Source organism: Euprymna scolopes, chromosome 14, assembly GCF_053919585.1.
Source record: "Euprymna scolopes isolate OS-2025 chromosome 14, ASM5391958v1, whole genome shotgun sequence".
Lineage (NCBI taxonomy): Eukaryota > Metazoa > Mollusca > Cephalopoda > Sepiida > Sepiolidae > Euprymna > Euprymna scolopes.
Window position 1 is genome coordinate 122,517,042 of NC_136495.1, and position 14,132 is coordinate 122,531,173.

Genomic DNA, 14,132 nt, shown 5'->3' on the forward strand with positions numbered 1-14,132 from the left:
CTTTTTTAGCCTTTATATTCGTTTGTTTTGTCATCTGAAGAGTATTCGTTGAAGAACCGAAAATATTCTCATAGTATTTTTCAAAAAAATGTTTACAATTATTTTCATACCTACAGACACTAGTGTTTCATGCTTACGCAATCGCCAGCGTAGGAAGTAGGAGATTTGAATCCAGTCACAAACTCACCTTTTACTCCATAGGCTAGCATCTTTCCTTCACATCACCGGCAATTAATACAAGAATTAAGGGAAATTAAGTGTCTATACATGCCATGCTATTGGGCGTGCATAGTAAACAGTTATGAGAACGTTCAACAACCAGAGGTCGAAATATATATATATATATATATATATATATATATATATATATATATATATATATATATATAAAATGGGTTAATAAATTCCAACAAAAGAAAGATGTATATTTAAATAAGGAAGTAGTCACCAACAATGTGTATTTTTTAACATTATTTTATTATTCCGTGTCTTGGTTTTTCATTGAGAATTATGTTTGGATCATTGTAATAATGTTTTTAAGTTATTGAAATCGTTTACGTACGTTTCAGACGGTCTGATGCGTCCTCGTCAGAAATTATTTTCAAATTTGAAAATAATTTCTGACGAGGACGCATCACAGACCGTAAACGATTTCAATGACTTAAAAACATTATTACAATGATCCAAACATAATTCTCAATGAAAAACCAAGACACGGAATAATAAAATAATGTTAAAAAATACACATTGTTGGTGACTACTTCCTTATTTAAATATATATATATATATTTATATATATATATATATATATATATTTATATATATATATATATATATATGTATATATAGTCATCCACATACAGTACTGTTTCGCTGTTTCACATCTCATCAGTGTGGCTAGACAGGCAACTACCTCAAGCCAGGATTAAAGCCCGACCGTCTGTACGACAGTCAAGGCTCCTAACCATTACGCTATCGGCGGCTGTTGCTTAAGTCATGAGTTTAACGATGTTTTGACATCGTCCGAACTACCTCTGCTCGATTTTGTTTACACAAAGAGCATCGCTTATACGCTAATGGTAATTCGTGTATCACTTCTCAATATGCTCCTCAAGATAAGGAGCATTATATATATATATATATATATATATATATATATATATATATATATATATATATATATATATATAAATATAACTACTTCATTTACTCACATAAAATTAATATACGAAAGTATAAATTTATGCGTAAACTTTAAGTATTTACTTCAACAGTGCTCAATACGTAGATAGAGCTAGGTAGTAAGTTATAAAATATATATGGCGATTAAGCTACACAGTATATTACATGTTTCATTCACGCTAGGATTCATCAGGCTTATATATATATATATATATATATATATATATATATATATATATATAGAGAGAGAGAGAGAGAGAGAGAGAGAGAGAAAGAAAGAAAGAGGGAGAGAAAGAAAGAATAGGAAACATATATACAGGGTGGAACGATAAATTTGTCGCCCTAAAGAAAACAACACTACAGCATTATTTTAAAACGTTTATTGAAAAAATCAATTCAGGTAACTTGATTATGTAGTAGAGCTGACATCTATTCCATGTAGGCGCCTTCAACCTCAATCACCGCCTCACTACCGGTCTGGAATTAAGAGCATGTCTTTTCCACAAGCGTCAGTGGGAGCTCGGCGAATATTCAGTGGATGGCAGCGATTAGGCTGGCTTTGGTGTTGTAGGGAGGTCATGTTGGTGATGTTTTCGGCATATGACCAAACGAAGTAATCCAGCTGGTTCAGGTCGGGGAGAAGGGGTTCCAGTGAGAGAAGGTTGCAAAGCCTGGGTTTGTTTGGACTTGTGAGCCAGCATCGATCCTGATGTCACACCCAGCGATCACCTGATTGCACCACACTTTTCAGCACATCCAGGTACACTTTGGCGTTGACTTTCAAACTGACTTCGAAGATGTGAGGTGGCATGATGTGGCCTTCACTTGAAACCACACCAAAGACTATAACCGTGGCTGAAAACTTTGTTAAGCTGTGTCCTCGTTGAACGATCCAGATTTATATTTTGAGGGTGCTGGCAATGGTCCTGTTGTAATGATTTGGATCGGTAGACAGTATGAGTTGTACAGCAGCACATTTTCGGATCTCGCTCGTAGGACATTGTGTCACTTTCAAACATGATAGAAGGCTCCAATCGCTTTTGAGATTCGTACACAACTGGCCAACTCGTAGATGGTCTGAAATAAAAAATGAAAACCGGTTTTCATCAAACGGAAATGGAATCATGCCATCTTTTCTAGGGCAGAGATGGAGAAAGAGAGAGTGGAGACGGAGTGGGCGAGAGAGTGGAAAAGGAGAGATATTTTATATAGAGAGAGCCTCGTCAATATGAACATTTAAAAAAAAAAGACATTTTTTGCATAACAAGATCTTAGTTGTTAATAATTACTGATCGAAACAGTGCCATGCCAGTGTTGCAAATATATTTATATAAATAAATTATAATACATCTTATATATATATTATTATATTATTTATTATTTTATAACATAAAGCTGAGTGTGTGTGTGTGTGTGTGTGTGTGTGTGTGTGTGTGTGTGTGTGGTCACGAATAGGCTCCTATATGGTTGACTATTTTAAAAAACTGATTACATATAATGATAGAAGATGTATCGAGGCACAGGAATGGGTATGTTTGCTCTGACAGAACGGTGGTTCATTAAAATTGTAGGGTCTGCGTTCGCGCCTAGTCAACAAAGAATGGAAATAAAAAAAATTTAAATTAAAAAAAACGTTTACAAGTGTTTTTGATATAGATGTACATAATGATACTTTGATAAGTATGTTTTAACTTAAATAGGGATGGTATAATAAAATTGTGGGGTCTGCATTCGCGCCTGGCTTCCATAGAATTGAAATAGGCACAAACTTTAATAAAGACTTTTCATATATATCTGCGTAAGTATACTTTGATAATTATGTTTCAGTTTGAAGAAATATGGTATAATAAAATTATGGGGTGTTCGTTCGCACCTGACCTCCATAGAATGGAAATATGTCACAAAGTTTAACAAGGTTTTTTAATATAGATCCACAGAATATTGTGATAAGTGTTTCAGTGTGAACAGGTATGGTATAATAAATTATGGGGTTTATCTATTTTATTTTTACTTTCATCATATTTTGCTTTGGTTTTGATACCCCCAAATTCAACCCAAATTTACAACCCTTCCTTTTCATAACCTATCATACTTTCATAAATCAGAGTCCATTTTCTGTAGGCTGTTTTTGATCCCAGTCAACGACGGGTCCTTTGACTATATATATATATATATATATATATATATATATATATATATATATATATATATATATATATATATATATATATATATATATATATATATATATATATATATATATGTATAGATATATATATATATGTATAGATATATATATATAGATATATATATATATATATATAGAGAGAGAGAGAGAGAGAGAGAGAGAGAGAGAGAGAGAGAGAAATAAAAAGGAACAAACCGAGTTATGTGTTCATCAACGTTTCGTCTTTATTTGGAGACTTCATCTGGATGAAATAAAGACGAAACGTTGATGAACACATAACTCGGTTTTTTTTTTTTATTTCTCTATTTCGTCGAAACACTATTTCCATTATTCTCGCATATGTATATATCTGTATAAATAAATTATAATACATATGTGTGTGTGTGTGTGTGTGTGTGTTGTGTACATAAATATATATGGGTTTGTAACCTTACAAGTATAGATTTAATGATGTGGTCTGTTTATTTACGTACCTATTTATAATTTTCATTCCTTAATGCCTATATTGATTCCAAAAATGGCTGATCGACAAAGTCCATTTCTCGCAGTAGATTAAGTGGACTATTAAAGCTTTTTGAATGAATTCTAGTTCCATTAAAAGTAAACACACAACAAAAGACAAAAGAAAAAAAAAAAGAAATGGTCTAATGTATTGAGAAGCCAAGCCAAACCAATCACAGACTGTCTTTGAACCTCTGCCACAAAAGAGCAAAATCTCATAAAACCCATGAAGCGCCATCGACGTGTATCTGTTTCGGTAAAAAGGCGGCAAGAGCTGAAAACCTTTTATACTTGTCGATGATAAGTCAAGCAATGAAATAGCGGGAATAATGCTCCGGAATTGTTTCTATCAGGAGCAATAGTCAATAGTATTTATAATTGTTTATATAATTTTTTTTTTTTTTTTGCTATGTACCGATTGAAATTAACCAGAAGAAAATGTATCTCTATTTATATAAAGTTAGGTATGTGTATATGTTTATAGATTTGTATGTATGGAGTTCATTCCTAAATAAATTAACCGATTATAATTAATTTTCGAACTGTGAGTAAAATAGAGAAGGCTTGCCACAAAAACGTGCTCATGTCTGTCTGTCGTGCAGGCTGAGAAAGAAAAACGAAAAGATCCAAAATGGCGACCGTGGTCTTTTAATGCCCAGTCTCGAACAGTTCTCGGAAAATCGCGTCTCACATGTAAAAGCGGGTTGCTGGGGCGGGCGGGGGGAGCAGATGCGTTCAGATTTGTGTAGGGTAAACATCGTCAGACTTTTCCGAACTTGTTTACATTGGACTTGAAGGCAACGATATTGTAGTCAGTCAAGAAGCAAGCCAGCTGAAGCAACATGTAGTAGGCAAAACAAAACAAAAATCAGGAACACAGATTGGAAATAGTCAGTATCGCCCACCTCTAGAAGAGAGGGGTTTCTTGTCTGTAATAACCGTGGAGAAAGAAGACAAAAAAAAAACAGAAAGAAAAAACTCAGCGCAATTCTTGCGCAAAAAGCGCATTCTAGCCGCTATTCATTTCACTGTACAGTGACATCGCTCCACTATGCCATTCATGGCTGGAGCGTACGCACAATGGAATCGCAAGTGAACCCCCCATTTATGTGCAAATGCTTGGAACGCATTGCTGCAGAAGGCCATGTCATTGTCTAAAAGGATTTCATGCGGCGAGCCACGCTCGAGGAACACTGCCTCCAACTGATGAATCACGCTTGCTGAGTCCTGCCTTGCCAATTTCCTCCAAATGGAGAAATGCGATGGGTCACAATCTGTTAGAGTTAAAAAGTGGAAGGTGCCATAATGCGTGATATCCATTCCAATTCTCTGCCAATTCTCATTAACTTCCAGCTTTCCCTTTTCCCACCTGACTGGTGCTAGGTCAATGGACTGACATTCCTCACATTTCCGTATGACCGTTTTAACGGTTGCTTTTGTCGTGGTTGAGCAACTTCTCCTGACAAAGTATGTAGCGTCGCACCCCCGGATGTCCACTACCTTTGTGAATAGCCATGATTTGACTCTCATCCAACTCATCTGTGTGAACTGCACCTATCATCGGGTCAAGCCCGTTTTTCTTTTTCATTGCCTCAAACGACTGCTGTGGTACTCATGTCAATCGGTCAGCGATGTTTCGTGCTGATGGAACCAGCGTCACGTCCACTGTCAGCCCGTACTCTTTCACAAGCTCCTTGAGAGTGCTTAGTCGCCTCCTAATAAGCATCTCGCTTGCTGCTTTGGTGCGTACTCGCGCCTTTCCAGTTAGCGTGTCCAAGACTCAATGTTATACACAGAGAGAATATGTCTTTATATGTAGCACCTTGCTCTGCCACTGAAGAGCCAAATTGATGCCTTTCAATACGGCATCCAGTTCGGCTAAGTTGATATGTTGAGAATCATCTTCAGGTCGCAGCCAACATGCATCTTCCAACACAATTTCACGCATCTCCAAGGCTGCACCAATTGCTAGGGAGCTAGCATCGACCCATACATTCAGCTCTTTGCCGTCGACACACCAATTTCCCTGGGCCAGATCGTTCTGCTGCACAGATTCTAAGGTTTCGAACATCATACGATGCAGTACGGCGTCCCTTACTTCATCATTCCAGCCTTTTGTTACTGAACTTACTCTCCTTCTGAGTATTCCACAAGCCACACAAAGCCAACCGCACACCAGAAATTGCCAGACAAGTCGACCACACAGGGAAAACATTGTTTGTCGCATAACAATGCTAGGAGCCACTGGAATTGCATTTCCTCACTTCCACCGCAGTTCACTGCGTTCTATCCTGACCGCCAATCTCAGCACCTGTGCACTGTCCTTCAACCGCTCTGGGTTCTTGCACTCCAACCCGAACTGCACTAAGTGTTCTCTTACATGGGTCGCGGGCACCACGTCTTCGTTGACAAAAATGTCATCAATATAAGCAGATGCTGCCCGGCTTACAACTTCTTCCTGAGATAATACTTCACTGACAATTGCTCTCATTATCAGGGGGGCCACATTCAAACCGAACCCCAGACAGTATTTTTTCCTGTTGACTTCCAGTCTGGTATGGCCACAGTGTCTCATGGACCCGGACTTGTAGGTATGCTCTTCTGAGGTTCAGTAGAGACATGTTAGCACCTTTTTGTCTCCATTTGCGCAGCTTAGCCGCACAAACATCTGCATTGGCTGTAAACACGTCTACGTAATGATTTAGCTCATGGGAGTCCATCACCGGGCGCACTTTGGCTTTGTTCTGCTGTATCACAACCATCAGATGAATTAGGCCTCTGGGTACGGCACGAGCCAACCATTATCTATCCAGGTGCGGAGTTCCTGCATGTATTCTTCACAGATTTCTGCCGGTACTGGGTACTCTGACACTCGATTGTGTAGCCTTTCAGGGGGATGGGTCCTCTGACCACTTCCACGATGCAGTCCACGTTTGGTTTTGACGGTCAAAGGTGGCAATGAAATCCGGTTCATTAATAGAAATGGCTGCACATTTAATATTTTTCCTGCCGCCAAGCCGCACTGATCCTGTAGGTTTGATAACGACACTTCCCAGAGCTTTTATGGCATCGATCCCTAGAAGTAAGTCAAACCCCAGCGGTTTCCCATGCACCACCAACACATCAATTCTGGCAGACACACCTTCATCAGTGGACACAGAGACTGCTCCAACATCGTAGCACACATGAGACATTCCACCAATCATTTTGACATTCACATTCGTTTTTCTCCAAGACTGGCACCGGTCTGCATGTAAAATCGTCCTAGAGCATTCTGTATCAATAAGCGCCAAACATTGCGTCCCGTCAACATGGATGCTTATCACTGGGAGCATCGTGTTCGCATCTTGGTGGGGAAGGAGACTGGCACTTCCCGATCAGTTCCGAGCCCAGTGTCCACTCTCACCCAATGGTAACACTGTGTTCTGCATTTTTGACAGTCCTTTGCAAGGTTGCCTTCAATATTGCATTTGAAACAGGTCACACTAACAGGAATATTCTGGGCCCTGTTGTTGTTGGGTGAGCGTGTGGCCGCAACCACATCCTGATTTTGTTTCCCAGTCGTTATCGGTAAATGCCTCCTTTAATCAGGCCTCAATCTGGGCTATCTTCTTTTGATCGTCCTCCTCCATTTCCATGTCGAGGGCCAGTGCATCACTTTCCAGAGATAAAGGTAGCAGACTCGCTATATCATCCACCTGCTGAAGTTGCACAACAAGTCTCACTTTTTTAGCCACGCTACAACATCTCCCTCACCAGAGAACGGCTTGATAATATCACTGCTTATCCGCACCTTCGCTATAGTCATGCCGAAAAAGCTTGAAGCAAAATGTAGCAGGCAAAAAAAAAAAAAAAATCAGGAACACAGATAGGAAATAGTCAGTATCGCCCACCTCTAGAAGAGAGGGGTTTCTTGTCTGTAATAACCGTGGAGAAAGAAGAAGACAAAAAAAACAGAAAGAAAAAAAAACTCGCTTCTCGCAGACATGTGGTTCGTCATAAAGCACAATCCAATCACCAGAACCACCTACACACAATCTGCAGGACGCCCCCTGACTGCTTTCCGGTGACCTGCCTTTATAGCGGCCGGGAATTATGTATTTGCATAATCGCGCGAGAGCAGACAGATTCTACGATAATTGCATACGGTAAATGCCATCTTGGAACTCTCTCTTCTGCTCAGGCCGAAACACAACAGACGTTTCCGAGGTAAGCTCTCTATTTCCCCTCATTTCGATTATTGCTAATTCTGCTACACCAGCAGAACAGTGTTCCATAGGCGGGCAGTTCTAAGAAAGAAGCGTTCAGACCTGTGTAGAGTGAATATTGTCGAGGTACTGCACGCCTGTGAAACTCTGTTCCGTCTGCCTGCTTCCCACCGGACTACAACTTGGATGTCTTCAAGTCCAATGTTAACAAATTCTTAATGAACCGCCCCCTTAAGTAAACACTTCATCAAATCTCCACACTAACGTAATGTACTTGCAATAACCCTTATCCCTGAGTGGCTTCCGGGCCTTGATAAGTGGTGATCACTGTGTAAAAAAAAAAACAAAAAAAACTCAGACTTTACCGATTTGCTGCTGGGGTTGCGATGTGGGCTATATTTAGACCGTGGACAATACACCAGCTACAATCAAAAGGTCTTTTGCGTTCAGATGGCCTTAAATATCCAAAACTATTAATGTATAGTATGTGTTTTGTCGAGTGTAGAAAAGATTTCTTATCATTTATTTCCCTTTCCTGGCTTTTTAAAAATTATCTCCCTTTGCTGGCTTTTTTCTTAGGAGTCTCTTTCAGACTCGTTACATTATAGAGGCTTCCAGCGTTTGTCCCTGATGTTTTACCTGCTTTCCTTTAACGTCATGATTTTCTTTTTCTTTAAGTATCAGTAGGTGTGTCAGAATTTTTTTTTTTGGGGGGGGGGGGGTGACACCTTTAACACAAAACTGCGAATAAAATATACAAAACTCGTAATTTCTATTTTGAAAGTAGGTTGTTTAATTTCTTTATGGAATATACTTCCAAAATAAACTATTAAATTTAAAAAAATAATAATAGAAATATGATTTTAATTTTTTTTTAAAGTGTTTACAAAGTGCGTGTGCGCGCTCATGCTGCCATTTTTTCTACGTAATGAAATGAATTGAATATTACAAGTTAAAGTCTTTTCAAATTTTTTAATTTAAAAATCTATAAAAAATTTTCTATTGGTTCAATTTTTAAGATTTTTTTCAGGTTTAATGTGAAGTTTTATGCTCTTTCCAATAAATCGAATATAATATTCTAGACAAACGTTTTCTTTTAATTCAACCCCACCCCATTTTGAAATGTCTATTAAAAAGTAAATAATTAATTTTCTAACATAAGGTTTATATATCACAAATTGAAGATAAAAGATCAATAAATAAAATAATCTAATTTAAAACAAAAACAAAAGAATAGTTATGTGCAAATTTACCTGTAAAGTCAAAAGTTTAAAACCCTTTTTTTAAAAAAAACACGTTGATTTTTTTGTAAGTTGAACCTCACATTTTGAAAATATTGTCCTATAAAAATTGGACATGTACATTAATTTTTTCTATGTTGTTCTTTTTTTTTAGATTTTTGAAAAGGAAAATTCATTGCATAAAGAAGAAATAAAATATTTTAAATCAAAAACTCATGTAATCCTTTAAAACTGCGAATAAAATATACAAAACTCGTAATTTCTATTTTGAAAGTAGGTTGTTTAATTTCTTTATGGAATATACTTCCAAAATAAACTATTAAATTTAAAAAAATAATAATAGAAATATGATTTTAATTTTTTTTTAAAAGTGTTTACAAAGTGCGTGTGCAATCTGCCGACAAATTTTCCATTTTTTTTTATTCTCATAAAAAAAAATGGAAAATTTGTCGGCAGATTTTTTTTTTTTAAAGTAAATTTTGATGAGTGAAATGTGATTGTTTTTCAAATACGGTGACCCATCCTTGACTAATTTGATTGTTGACAGTAACCACATGTCAGAAATTTAAAGGGAGATAAGACACATATCAGCACTTCAAATGTTTCTTTCTTTATATAGTTACTACCGGGAAATATATTTGGTCTAATGTGCTGGTTTTACGTTTTTTAAATAATTAATTATAGTGCTTTTCAACCTCCGTATTCATCAACTGGAAGAAAGAGAGGCCACTCCGCTCTGTGACCACATGTTATTAGATTTGAAAATCGCGGTCTTTTCGAATGCTTGCTTAAAAAAAATTTTTATTTAAAAAGTACATGGAATGTAAAATATAAATATGGACAAGTTTTTATAAAGGAAGAATGGAAGCACCTATTGATTAGTATTTTTTTATAGGTAAGTGGTTTTTTGGAATTTATATATATTTATTATAATTGGAATAAGTTAATATTCGTTGAATTTCTTGAAATCTTTTTTAAAGAAACCCGATTTAAAAAAATATTGCATATGTTTCTATTAAACCTTTTATTATTTTAGAATTTGGTCTTTGCTCCTTTTATTGAAAAAAAAATTAGGGTTTAAATTACATTTTTCAAGTAGTTATAAGCTTCGAAAGATAGTGAGTCTAATTATTCAGATTTTTATCACTCATTTTTAATGGCGACATCTGACACTGCTAAAGTATCACAACATATTTTGAGCATCACCAGTAGGAATTACTGTCTAGTATTATTAATTGATATTAATAATAATTAATAATTAATTAGTATTAGTATGTTTCGGTAAAAATCAGCTAGACATGAACAAACGTTTACTCTTTTCGGTGAAAATCTGTTGCCAAGGCCGCTGGAAAAATGGTCAGATCCTTCTATCGATCCAGTAGATATCTCACTGCTGATGCAATTCTCTATCTATATAAGAGCCAGATACGTCCAAGGATGGAATACTCTTGCCACATATGGGCAGGAGCTGCTAGAAAAGGCTTGTCCTGCCTTGATAGGGTTCAAAATAGACTTCGTGGTCTGGTGGGAGATGTCCTTTTCTCTTCGCTGCAACCTCTATCTCACAGAAGAGATGTTGCGAGTTTATCTCTGCTTTATCGTTATTTTCATGGAAAGTGTTCGACTGAGCTTCAATCTATCGTCCCCCCTCACCAAACTTTCACAAGAAACACTAGACTAGCTGAAAACATTATCAATAATTTTCCACACTCTTTATCTGTGCCTAAACCTAAACACAGATTCCATGATCAAAGCTTCTTTCTTAGAACTGCACGCCTGTGGAATTGTCTTCCATTTTCCTGCTTTCCAGCTGTCTATAATATGGTTGTCTTCAAGTCCAACGTGAACAAGTTTCTGATGAGCCGTTCCACTTAAGTTAACAAATTTACCGAACTTCCATTACTATCGATTACTATATTGTCCTTTTGACTACTCTACACTCTTTAACCCATATCGTTGAGTGGCCTATCGGCCTTGATAAGTGGTGACGCCTATGTAAAAAAAAAAAGTCAAGCAATGAAATGGCGGAAATAATGCTCATGAATTCTTCTTTATGCTCCCAGAAATAGTCGATAATATTTATAATTATATTTAATTAATTATGTACTTATTGAAATTAGCCAGAAAAAAATGAATATATCTAAGCGATCGACGGAAGCTTGAGGTGTTTGATCAGTACTGTTTACATCGAATCTTTCGTGTTCACTGGCAACAGTTCATTTCAAATGCTGCAAAATATCCTCTCTACAGCAAGTTTTCCTCTCAAGACGCCTTCGCTTGTTTCGTGATGCTCTTTATCGTCAACCAGATGATTACGTTGAAACCCCACTGAACTATTGTTATATCCTGTGTGATAATGAGTAATGATGTGTATATATTCTCGTGTATATATATTCTTGTGTCTGTGTTGGCTATATAATTATGGCATGGCGGTAACAGTCTGTCTTCTGTGTGTGCACATGTGTGTAACAGTCATGGGTGTGTGTGTGTGGGTGTTATATAGAAAGAAGATTTCAAGGCACGTATTTTTTTTTTTTTTTTTTTTTTGGAGAAGTCTTTATTTGGATTCCGTCGTTGACCAGGTCTGCTGCGTCGCTGAATCGATTCAGATCTTTTTTCGTCTTTTTTTGTTTTCTCATCTTGAATCAAGATTCTCTCGTTAACTCTAGACTGTCGAACTCGGACTGAACTGTCTAGAAAACGCATGTGCGTCCCCTATTTATTTTAAGGTGTGTGTGTGTGTGTGTGTGTGTGTGTGTGTGTGTGTGTGTGTGTGTGTGTGTGTGTGTGTGTGTGTGTTGGGCTGTAATCCCCCGTCAGCCGGCTTGTACTCAAAATACACTCACTACCTTGTCATCTCTTGCTGCATGCAGGTGTACGCGTTGTCAATGGAAATCAATGGGTTTGATTTATGTGACCGCAACCTTTTTCCAACCCTTTGTACTTAGCTTGACACAAACAAGTTGCGTTCAACTCAGTACCGCATTAACCGTGTTATTGACACACCACTATTCTCTCTTTAAGGTTGGAAAATAAAACGACATGGAGGTTAACTGAAAACGTTGATCAGAACGATAAAACTGGTTACTGAGCTAGTCCTGAGTCCCCGCCTTTATAGAGTTCGTGGTTGATTAATCATCGTATCTAATCAGTATTCATTTAAGATGCGATAAATTTCCTAGATGGAAGGTAAATCCCGAAACAAGTACAAATAAGTCAGCATCCGATTATCAACTCAATAAGTTCTTACATTGTTTTTCCATTTTCACTTCAAACAAGGCACATTGACACTTTGATGTAGGGGGCTACTATCGGGGACATAAATTGCAGGAATACTATGTAGGGAGTTGAGCAGCAAGATGTTTGTTTATATTACACTCGACTTTCTGCATGTCAGTATAGTCAGGGAAGCAGGAACTCAGGAAGAAATTCTAAAGTCTAGCGGTTCTCCGGAAGAAACTATTAGAGTAGAAGGCTTTCTGGCATCTGGGGATCTCTACTGTGTAGGGGTGGGATTTTGCTGCTTACTGGGTTTGTCAGGGGTATTTACGTCAGTGGGGTACAAGGGCTTGTAGTTCGCCAGAGCATCTACCATTAGAATACTTGCAAAACGGGCAGGGAGATGCAACAGTTCATTGATGGGACAGAGGTTGAAGCCTAGTTGACAGTTCGGTGCCTATTAGGTTGGCAACTCTCTTTTAACCTCTGTCTAAGAGTGAGAGACTAATAGCAGATGCACTAGCCCAAATGTGACAACGATACTCCATACGAATGGTGGCCTTGTAGAGGTACAGGATACTCTCACGTGTAAGTGACTTACATAAGAAAGATGATTCATTCAGCCATGATCGTCTTGCTAGAATTAAAGGTAAAAAGAAGGGGGAAGGGAAAGGCATACATTGCTTTCGTTAGACCATCTTTCAAATATGTCTTGATACGAAGCTTCCATCCATCCTCTCGCAATTTCATACTGTCAACCAAATCATCTGATCTAACTTCTGCTAAACTTGTTATTCCTATGTTAAGCCTATTTCCCTAAAGGTTACCTGCTTGATCTTTGCTAACCTCTTATCTAAAATACATCTTGTTTACGGCTCACACATGTATAATATATTTTTAACTAATATATCTACTTGCTGGCGTATACACTGATGTCTGATACTGTTGAAATTAAGATTATCAAGTCTTTCAATTAAAGATACACGCCCATTCGCCTGTTTACGTCTAGCCACACCAATTCGAACGAGGTACCTTTATTCCAGTCAGACAAATGATTTATGGACAGACATGCATCATGAACTTTCCCTGCATCAATCTGTGGTCAATGTCACATTCTACACTATTCAATATACGCCGAAAGTTAAGCAATGCTGAGCCTGATCAGTATCAGATGAGGGACCATCTGGGAATACTAGGTGCTGTATGCATTTAAGTATGTGGGTATGTATCAGGGAAATTAATGCCCCTACCTTGCGGAGCTCCAGGTCACCCTTGTGTAAGGTGTAGCACCTGTTAGCCTCCCTTTAATAATCAGGAGGGTTACCATAGAGGGGGTAGGTGGATGGAGATCTTCAGTTGTGATGAAGGTAATTAATTTAGGAGAAGGAAAAATTCTGATGAAAAAACAAATCAGACAGGGCTCTACAGACAAATTTATTTTTAGTTGACCTTTAACAACTAAGTATTTTCATTTGCTAGCCAAATAGAAAAGTTACTAACCAAACTCAGATGATTTTTGGAATATGACATCTATGTTTTGTGACGAGCACATACATCATAAAGATATTTTTACAGTTTTTTTTTTTTTAATAA

General features: G+C 37.4%; 1 long non-coding RNA gene across 1 annotated transcript in view; it reads right to left on the minus strand.

The window, feature by feature from the left end:
• Positions 1-1,592: 1,592 nt before the first annotated feature.
• LOC145293369 (uncharacterized) overlaps positions 1,593-14,132 on the minus strand; it is a 13,393-nt gene continuing 853 nt past the window's right edge. The window contains exon 2 of the long non-coding RNA XR_013869725.1: positions 1,593-2,259. This is a non-coding gene — a long non-coding RNA (uncharacterized LOC145293369). The remainder of the gene's footprint in view (positions 2,260-14,132) is intronic.